Consider the following 10,380-nt stretch of genomic DNA (forward strand, 5'->3'; position numbering starts at 1 on the left):
GCTCTCCTTCGGGAGCCAATCAATGACAGCCGCACTGTTCACCTGGCAGTATCGCATTCCGCTCCCACCTGTTTCTCCTCGCTGCCGCCAGCGTCTCACGCAAGCCTTGGATTGGCCAGCAGGCTGTCACATGACCGAAATAGGCGTGGCCTGTAATTATCGGAGAGCCTCTGATTTGTCCAAAGAAGCCCACGTGACCCAATCCCGCCGGGACCGCGGCTTCAAAAAGCGAGCCGAGGGAGCGGAGCACTGTCATGTTTGTCCCGGGGACCTGGGTTGCACGTAACGTGCTCGCTGTAAACCCGGGTTGATTTTGCATTTAGAAGGTGTTTTTTAGTTCTCAAACTATCTGTTTGTGTGTGTTTTTATTTAAGTATTTTTTTAGTAGTACTGAGATTCTTAACTCCCCGAAGTTTCCCGGCTTGCTTTAGTGTTTTGTAATTTACTTGTTTACTTTGTTACTAGTTTCGGATTTTAATGCTCTTCCATCAAAACTCACTTTGAAGTTCTCTAGTTTAATATTTTTTGTGTGCCTCGCTTGTGTTCATGTTTCACCTCCACGGCAGCGTGCTCTGAACTGCTGCCTGCATCTCAGTAAACCCGGCGCTCTCTAAGCGCTATACCGAGTAGTCACGTCAGTGGGTTAGATGTTGTTTCATTTCCGGGCGGCAGCCCCGGTGCCGCCGCGGTGCCTGGAGGAGCGAGTCCCGGGGTGACTCGCGGCGCGGGTGATGGATGCTGCAGAGTCGCTTCCTAGGAGTTTGCAGCGCTTGTCGCAGCCGCGGTTATAGCGCAGAGAGGACCGTTTTGCAAGGTGTTTTGTGCGTTCTATTGGCCTCCGTAATAAAAACCATTTTATGACTGTTGTACAGTAATATTCTAAGGTGTTTGTGTTTTTGTTCCCCAGGTCATTCCTGAAGCCCGTGTGCCAGGCTCCAAGGTCAGGTATCGATATTAGTTCTTAAGATGCAGCAAAAATTAGGGTGGGGGTGGTATATTTTATAAGGGTGTTTATCAGAGGATACGGATTGGATACTGCACTGGGAATGTCAGCTGGAGGGCGGGGGAGAGGTCCAGGATTCTGGACCCTGCTTTGGAACACTACAAGGTACCACAGTTGGTTGCATAGGGTTGTGTAGGGGGTACATTCTGAGTGTTTATAAGTTTCTCTGGGAGTGTTGTGCCGAGTGGTCCTCTTTCCCTTTTAAAGAGGGAGTGCTCCGCTATGTTAGTCGCATGCAAGCTTGCAGCGAGGCCTTATCTCCTGTAACTTTTCCAAACCCTTCATCCTATCAGTGCAGTTGACCTTTGCGAGACGCGGGGCTGTACTGTGAGTAGTACTTTACCCGCTAACCAATGTGATCTGCTGGAAGACCACCTTTAGTCTGGTGAGCCCAGCTATGGCTTCGCCCAATTGATATGCAGTTGCATTTTTTCAGAATTAACGGAGTAATTTCTGTTCTCATGTCTGTGCACTTCCCCCGAAATTGACCGCTCTGCTTCGAAGGGCTGATGTTTTTTGTGAGTTTTCTCTAACTTTTGTTCTTCTCTTTCAGGCTGTCCTAGAGGTCCAGTATAACAAGCGGGTTCACCGTGGTCTAGTTTACGTTGGTAGTTCCAAGCCTTTCAGTGTTCTTGGCTGCCAGTCTTCATATAAATCCTGGTCATATGGTGCTTTGCTGGTTCTCCTGTGGGTTTTCTTTGCAGACAGTGATCTCATCACCAGCTGGTTATGAACTAGCTAGCTTCATCTGCGTGATTATTTTCCGCTGACTTCCCTGTGTGTTCATGACTCATTTCTCTAAATGAAATGGTTCAGCAGAGCATGCTGACTAACACCAAGACACAATTTCTCCAGTCCTAGAATCTGAATTTTTGGGTCTCAAGCTAATGTTTAATTGCTCTAATTGACTTTCTACTGAATTTCAGTGAAGAATGAGCTGACCACATTAAAGTGCAGTCCTGAGTATCCGGGCAACACTGGTACTGATGAGTGGCCAAAACACACTTACGAAAGCTCTTTGGAACCTGACTCCATGAATTCACCTGCGGATAATGGATTCCACACAAGCTTTGTACTAATCTGTCCTTATCTATTGCAGATTTCCCACAGCTTTAGAAGCAGCCTTTGTCAGTGCGGTACAAATTCCTGAAGCACAGCTGGCCGTTGAGTTGCCTCCATATCTGCTTAGAACCTATAAAACTCAGGCTGCGATACTAAGGGTAAGTCATGGGGTTTATGCAATGTATGGCAATGAAAACTGATAACTAGATGGTGGAAATTAATTTTTAAGGAATTGTTTCAGATTACCATACAATAAACTGAATTGAGTAACCAATATTGTTTTAAAGTCTGCACTATATCTGCATTAGAATGTAAGTTAAATGGTAAACTGTCCCATATAAAATCTCTGAGGAATAGTTTTGGAATGTGCTATTACCAGAAAACACATTCTATAGAGCCTGACAGTGGTTCTTATATTCATTAAAGTGCGTTTGAGATATTGGGGGGGGGGAACTATGATCCTGCAGACAACCGATGGAACTGGTTTTTGGATTTAAATTCCAATCTAAATTTCATGCTTTTGGTAAAGAGAGTTTATTGATTGAGTTTCTATGAAATGATGAATGCCACTCTCACAAAATTTCATTCAGCAGTAATTTCATTAGCTTTTTCTACAATCTCAACTGGGTTTGTAAGTTGTGTATAGTAGTGTTAGAGTAAAATGTTTGCATTTCCATAGGCCTGAGGTGGATGTTAAACAGTGGATTTGGTAATTTTAGGGATCTGAAGATTGGAGGCTGTGGTTAGGGCTGATCTAGCAATTGTGCCTGGTACTTCCATTCTCAAACTAGTGTCCATGAGGGGTAGCTGCTGAGGTCAGTGTGCCACTTTTTGGATACAGACTTCTTTGGGTGCCACTGACTAAAGTATTGCAGTTGTGCAATTTGTACCTATTTGGTTTATAGCAGACTGTGGGGGAAACATGTAAAGAATCCGGTCTTCATTATGTTGGATGCTTGAACATCTCAGGTGGCCATGGTTGTCCTCCCTCACATTCATCTTGTTTTTTGGTAGGGGACTCGCTTCCCACAGGAAGCCTCTTGGAGGAAATCTTTGGACAGACCTGGTCTCACCTCAGCTTCACATTAATGTAAAATAAAGTTTTGAACTGACCTTTAGTGTCTGTGCTTTTTTTTGAGAACTAGGATGCGTGATCAAGGTTTCCTCGGAGGGGCTCTCCTGTGAGTTGATTGTCTGCAAACATTCAGGACCATCTTTAGAAGATAGAATAGCACTTTCTTGTGATGGCTCAAGACCGAATTATACAGAATTGCAGCTTCCATAAGTTTCTTCCAATGCAAGTTAACAATTCTAATCGTGTTTTAGTGAGGGAGTTGGTGGTGTTGATCTCTGGATGTTGACATTTGTGTTGTGTAACTCAGATGGCGAGTACACGAATCGAAAAAGTGAGGGGGAGCGAGTAATCTATGCCAGGAACTGATGTTATGTAGTATTGTCACAAGGACTATTTGGCGGAAACCAAGGGCTCCTTCTTGGCTGCCTCTCAGATGTGCTTCAGCCAAACAGTGTCCGCTTTACTAATGCCCTTAAGCTTGATAGCCAGGGTATAGACAACTTATTGTCAGGAGGGGGTCGTCAAGCAATCCCGTATGATGTATTCCAACTTGGCATTCTTGTTCCAGACTGCACACCACAATAAAAGGATGAATACAATCCTAACTACAACCTGTGTCCCAACTCCTCACAGATGGTCAGAGGGTATCTTGTTGAATTGTAGCCATAGTTTCCACAAATGTGAAAGGTCAATGTGTCTGAAGGGTTCTGGCTGTACATGCAATCATGATTGTATTGTCCGTGTAAAAACTTGTTAGAAATTGTATCTCTAGTTTACCAAGGTATTCACCCTGTCCAGGTAGGGACCACTTAGAGCAAGTCAAACAGAAGCTAAATCAACCTGTGCTTGCTTTGCTGTCTTGTAGCTTGGTGCAGAGCAGGTATGCTTAAATAAAAATGAAATATTTGTTCAACGCTTAATTACAGTAACAGTGCCCTTGGAGTCTCCTGGGCAGGGACAAAGTAGTTTCAGCCTTTCTCCTGCAGGAGAGACTCTATAGGACTGCCTCTGTGCTGTTTTGACCTGCTGTTTGGCACAAGCCGCAGTAGACCAACGCAGCAGTCCTTCTGGACGGTGTCCCTTTTCCCAGTAGTTATAATTTTCAGGGGTTTGGATTCTTTCCGTCCCAGCCCTTCCTGCCAGGCTATCTGTAGGGGGTGATCTGTCCTCCTTGTAGGCGGAACACTACCTGTAAGTGTCGAGCCCTCCCCTCTTCCCAGGAAAACCCATCCAGATGCAGTTGTGTCCCATGATGCATTCTAGAGGGAATTCACAAAGTATAGCTGGTGCCCAACCCAGATGTGCATTGAGGGAGAGGCAAAGGCACAAAATGGTTCAAGGGGTGGCCATGCCAACCTCCCAAAAGCGCCATTTTCAGACTTAACCTTAACACCAAACTGGATGGGGAAAGCAGGATGGAACAAGGAAAAATTGTTTAATATCTAGAGCTAAAAACCCAGCCTCCAACTTAAACACATAAAACAAGTTTTATCTGTGGATAAAGGCTGAGTGTAAAGCCAGGATTAGCCTGTCGAGTCTGTAGGTAACACAAGGGGCCTGCTCTGGGACATAGTAACAATGTGCATGGTATCCAGAGTTGAAACCTCAGACACAAACCGGTAAATCAGTATTTAAACCAAGCACTACTTGCAAACAAAACTAAATGAATATGCCCAGTCAAAAGTATCTCACATGATGGGGAGTAGACATAGCTAACAAGAGAAGTCTATGCCAGGAACACATGTTATGATGTGCTGTTGGATTGTCCTCTTGGCTGAAGCCAGGGCCTCGCTCTCGGCTGCCACATAGAGAAGTGCTTCAGCCAATGTTTGCATTAGTAGTGCCCTTAGGGTTGGTAAAAAATTCTGGCCTTCCAGGTGCTATAAAATGTGACCATATATTGTAACCAGGGTATATAACTTTTTTTAGGGGTCAAGCATTCCTGCATAATCTAGTTTCGGTTAGTTCTGCCTTAATCCAGACTGTACTGTGTTAAGGTGGAAGACACTTCACATAAGAGGGTGAAGGAGGATAAAATGCGCAATACAACCTGTGCCCAATTCCTCACACAATTTTCACTGACAAGGTCCTTCATGAACTTGTTTCCCCACCTGTATTGGGGACAAAATCTGCATAACCAAATTCTCTCAGCCAAAGGTTGCCATGAGATTACATTTTCCTTCAGACAATGGTCTGTATTGGCTGGTGCCTTAGGTGTTCTAAAAAAAAAAAACAACTTGACCCACTGGAGCCCTCTTAAAATATCCTGTATTCTTTGTAATTGGGGGGGTGGCAGCTCAATTCTGATTCTAATAAAATACCTAAAGAGGTAAAATCGTCCCCCTTGATTAGCTGCTACACTTGCACTAAAGCTAGACACCTTGGTAATCTTTGGGCCCACCATGGCACAATAAGATTTTAAATTTCCCAGATTCAGCCTTAACAAATGATAAGAAAAGTATGTCCCTGAAGGCTTCTGGCTGTATGTGCAGCCCTCGTTCCATACAATGTACTTGTCCCAGTAGACTTACTTTCAGTGGCTTGGGTCTACTACTTGTACTCAAATGCCTTAGATATAGGGGGGGGGGGGGGGGGGCTTAAAAATGATTCTCTGACGTCTGCCAGGCTATCTGTAGGAAGTGATCGTTTGTGTCGAGACAGGACATCACCTATTGAAGTATCTGTCAAGTCCTCGTCTTCTCTCTGCCCAAGAAAACCCAGCCATATGGAGTTGTTTGTGAAATCCCTCTAGAAAGCGGTCATCCAGGCCCATCCTGATGTGTATTAAGAGACGGCCTAAGGTACACAATGGTATATGGTGAGAACACGCCAACCTCCTAAAAGTAGTGTTTTCAGACATAATTTAAAACCCAACTTCATCAAAAGTTTTTTCAATTTCGTCCAGAGATAACAAACTCCAACTGGAAATTACATTTAAAAGCTGTTTTAAGGCAATTCCAATACTGTCCTATGGGAGAGAGTCCGTCCAATAGTAATGAATTTGAGTTCTTCAGTATATGGTCATGTTAAACTTGAAAGTACAACTTGCTAAATAAAGTGCATCCTACCCTTTTGGCTGCCTAGGGATTATCTTAAGACCCACTTGCGTGTAATATAACAAAAGACAATGCTAATAGGTCTCAAAATATTTAGTGGCATGGTGGATATAAAGGGGTAAGAGCTGCACTGAACAGAAGGAAAGACGGAGGGATAAGTAGTTTGTGCACAAAGTGGAGAATTAACTCCAGGTAGGGGAGCTGGGAGAGGGGGAGAGCAGGTGATACATGCATGAGGGAACACCTGTGTATGTATAAGACTCCCCAAGAAGGAGAGCGCAGGATTGAGGGACGGAAGCCTTGAAAAGGCAAGGAAACAAATTGTGCTTGCAGACCTTAAGTCCACCATACGAAAGGTGGTGAGAGTGGGGTGGGGCACTCGGGATGAGCATGGAAAGACTGGCTGTGCAGTTTCTTCCAGTTTGAGAGGTGGATAAGTGCTCAGCGTGAGGTTTCATGTGTGAGCAGGCAGTACCGAGAGGAGACTGAGGGGAAAATGAGGGGCCAGTGGGATTGCGAAGGAGAGATGAGCAGAGCTAACTACACATTACACCACCTAGATTAAACATGGACACTCTTTGAAGCAAGATTCGGGAATCTTCATTAAAACGAAGCGACACCTCAATGTGGAATAAAAACCCGATATTTACAGCGCTATTAAACTTTATTTGGGACATATTACAATAAGAAATGAATTCTTAACACTTCCCACAGGCATGCTGAAACCTTAAGCAGCATAGCGTTGCTTTTATGGCGATGTTGAGGCGGTGAACTGTGCCTGTTGCTGGTTATTCTTGTGAAAATGGATCACCAGGCGGTAACCCTAGTCGGTGATACCACTTGTCTTTACTAGAGGTCCCTAGAGAATGGGGCTTCTGCTCTTGGAGCTGTGTGACTGAAGGAGACAACGGAGCTCAGAGTATGCTGCAAGATTGTGTATTTGTAAAGTGCACTATCATTCACCTGTGTGGTTGCCATAGCGAGCACACGCACATCAGCGCAAAAGCAAAGCAGCCCTGACAGATGCACAGAGCCTAGGTTCACTACGAAGCGTGTCCAACGTTAGTTGGCCGGCAAGATGCTCATACTGAACAGCCAACCTACACTTAATACCTCATTAATGGGGATTAGTAGGTGTTGGGCCTGGCCCTTTTTTACAGGGTCATCCCCAAACATCTTCCCTTTCTCTTGTTTTCTTGGCTCTTGGACTCTTGGCACTTTATCCCTGCTGATCAGTGCTAAAGTGCATGTGCTCTCCCTTGTAAACTTGGTGTGATTGGCTTAAACCTAACTGGGACACTTAATTTACCTGTAGGTCCTTTGTACAGTGGTATTCCTAATACCCAGGGTCTGTAAATTAAATGGTGGTAGTGGGCCTGCAGTGCAGCTTGTACCAACCTCAGACATAGCCTTTCAAACCAAATGTAGTTCAATTAAAAGTTATACTGCTAAATGAAGGGGGAACCCTATTGCATTTTTGTTTCCACTGCTAGAATGAGCACTTCAAAGTATGAAGAGGAAAAGAACACAAGGCAGCCGAAGCTCTAATGTACAGAATTAGAAATATAAAATAAGTTAACAATATGCCACACAAAAACCATCATTATTGACTACATACAAGACCACTTGTGTGTTGAGACGGATGCGTTCCCTTAACTGACTGTGACTCCCTTGCAGATACATGCTCAATGACAGCTGCCCCCACAGTGAAAGACCTTCTTATATCCTGGCCTCCCTTGACACTAGAAGCCTATGTGTAGGGTAGCATTGCAATATTTGGCTATTGTTTAAATGCTTCCATGTGTTCAAGTGGCTGAGGAAGCAGACCACCCGAGAGACAGGATGGGCACTCAATAACATTGCTCCAAATCAAACAGGATGACTGCAAATCCTGAATCAGAAGCCATTGTGCATACCACACCTTAAGTAGAGATGGACAAACAAAGGAGGAAAACCAAAAGGAAAGGGTGTCTTCTCTTTAAAGTGACTCTGAAGGCAGATAAATATAAAGAGACTATGCCATCAGGGCGCCTTGAGCACAGTAAGGACACGGCAGACTATCCGCAGTTCCGAAAGTTGGTCTGTGTCAACAGAACTTATCAATGGATACCCAAAGTGCAAACAGCAGGCAGGACTTTCAGGTGCACAGCTTGTGCATAACCAAATCCTGCATCTGGCCATTTGAGATTATAGAAAGAAAGGGAGTCTGAAAGGCAACTCTCTTGTTGGCCATTACAGTTTGAGGACATGGCCTCAGAAAAGCTTGAGGGGCTGGGACAGAGTACTTGGTGGAGCAATCTGCGTCTGTCAGAACGCCCATTAAGCACTTGCTAGCATTTCATGATGTTGCATAGAGTGGCTCCAATTCTCTGCTTTGTCCCTGAAGTTCTTGTTCACGCTGCATATCACTGAACTTCCCGGTCACTTACATATCCAAAAAACTCCATGCTGACACGTTTTACTCAAAGCCTCTACTTAGTCTCCAAGCTTACCTTTATTTTCTTCCCATGTCGTGACTAAAATGCCACTTCACTGCATGAGAATACCTTTTTCTGAGCCTCAAGTGTGCCAATACTGTAGGACTTTAGGTACTGTTTGAAGGAGCTGTGACATCTGCTAGCCTCATCTGCTCCTTACGCTTTGCTTTCTGCAATTGGAGGCTTCAAAAGACTCCAAGTCAGTGGAGTCAGAGTAACCAGGAGCAAGATTGTCTATCTTCCTGTTTGAAGAGCTTAAGCAAACTACATCAAAACCTAATACATAAAGGTGTCACTTTTCTGTACCAGATCATGGGGTGACTGATCAAAAAGTGACCACTCTGCATGCCCCACCTGGGCCTTGTCTGGCTCTCCCCCTTGTAGCCTGGAGGTCTGCTCGATCTAGGGAATGGTGCTTGCCTCCCTACCTGGCTTCTGTGTAATCCTCGCAGAGGCGTGGTCGCCTCAGTGTAGCTCCTGGCAGCAGGTCCTTAACCGGGTCCACAACTCAACTGGGGACTGCGATTCAGCGCTCGCCAGCCCATGCTCACAGCTTCGTGCTCATATGGGCAGTATTGCTCCTGTCCACAGTGTGCCCTCTGGGGTCACGGCTGGCCCCAGGTAAGCCCAGGTCTCCCAGTGCCAGCAGGGCCTAGTCCCGCAGGGTGCTTTTCATCTTCCGCACAAGTTTAGCCCCAACAGCTACCAGGCCATCAGCCGCCATGTGGCCGCTGCACATTTCCCAGCCACTCTCACCATGCTCCACTTAAGTAGGGAGTTCGGGCTCACCTTCTGGTCCACACTGCCACTGTCCTGCGCCGCTCCCGGCCTCACAACCCTCCAGGCAGCCTCACGCAGGCGGGCAGTGTAGGAGGCTGGCCTGGCTTGTAGTGGGTACCAAAGGTACTTACAGCTTGTGCCAGGTCCAGTTATCCCTTATTAGTAGAATAGAGGTGTTTCTAGCAGCTTAGGCTGATAGAATGTAGCTATGGCAAAGCAGCTTAGGCTGAACTAGGAGACATGCAAAGCTCCTACTATACCACTTATATCATACGCACAATATCATAAGAAAACACAATACTCAGAGTTACTAAAAATACTTTATTTTTATGACTATGCCACAACTATCTGTGAGTACCCTCAGTAAGAAGGTAAGTAATATACACAAGTTATATGTACACAAACCAAAAATAGGGGCAATATAAACCATATATCCCAAAAGTGGAATGCGAATCACAAATGGACCCCAATCCTATAGGAGCTTGTAGAGGGGCGCTGGGACTGTAAGAAAACAGTCAGGGTGTCCAAGATACCCCACCCCAAGACCCTGAAAAGTAGGAGTAAAAAGTACACCTACTACCCCTAAAGAGCACAATAGTCGTGATAGGGGGATTCTGCAAGAACAAACACCAGCTGTGCACTGGAAACTGATTCCTGGACCTGCAAAGCAAGGGGACCAAGTCCAATAATCCCGACAGAGTCCGGGGGGGGGGGGGGGGGGGGGGGGGGGGGGGGGGGGGGGGGGGTGGTGGCGGGTGGCGGGGTGGCAGGGGGGGTGGCAGGAAGATGTCCCACGTTGCGATGAAGGTTGCAGAAGTGTTCCCACGCAGAAATACCACAAACAAGCCTTGCTAGCTGCAAGGGTAGAGGTTTGTGGGTGCTACTGAGGACCAGGATGTCGCCCCTTGGAGGAGGAGACAGAGGGGG

At 45.8% G+C, this 10,380-nt stretch overlaps 1 protein-coding gene across 2 annotated transcripts in view; it reads left to right on the forward strand.

Moving 5' to 3' along the window:
• The first annotated feature begins 225 nt into the window (after window positions 1-225).
• Window positions 226-10,380, forward strand: part of FBXO24 (F-box protein 24) — a 109,360-nt gene continuing 99,205 nt past the window's right edge. Inside the window, exons 1-2 of one of the 2 annotated variants that reach the window (XR_011199750.1) lie at window positions 226-2,223; window positions 3,080-3,255. The gene's annotated coding sequence lies outside the window, so the exon portion shown is untranslated. Of the gene's footprint in view, window positions 2,224-3,079; window positions 3,256-10,380 lie in introns of those variants that run through there. The other variant, XM_069215655.1, reaches the window with a different exon arrangement.

Source organism: Pleurodeles waltl, chromosome 12 (assembly GCF_031143425.1).
Source record: "Pleurodeles waltl isolate 20211129_DDA chromosome 12, aPleWal1.hap1.20221129, whole genome shotgun sequence".
Classification (NCBI taxonomy): Eukaryota; Metazoa; Chordata; class Amphibia; order Caudata; family Salamandridae; genus Pleurodeles; species Pleurodeles waltl.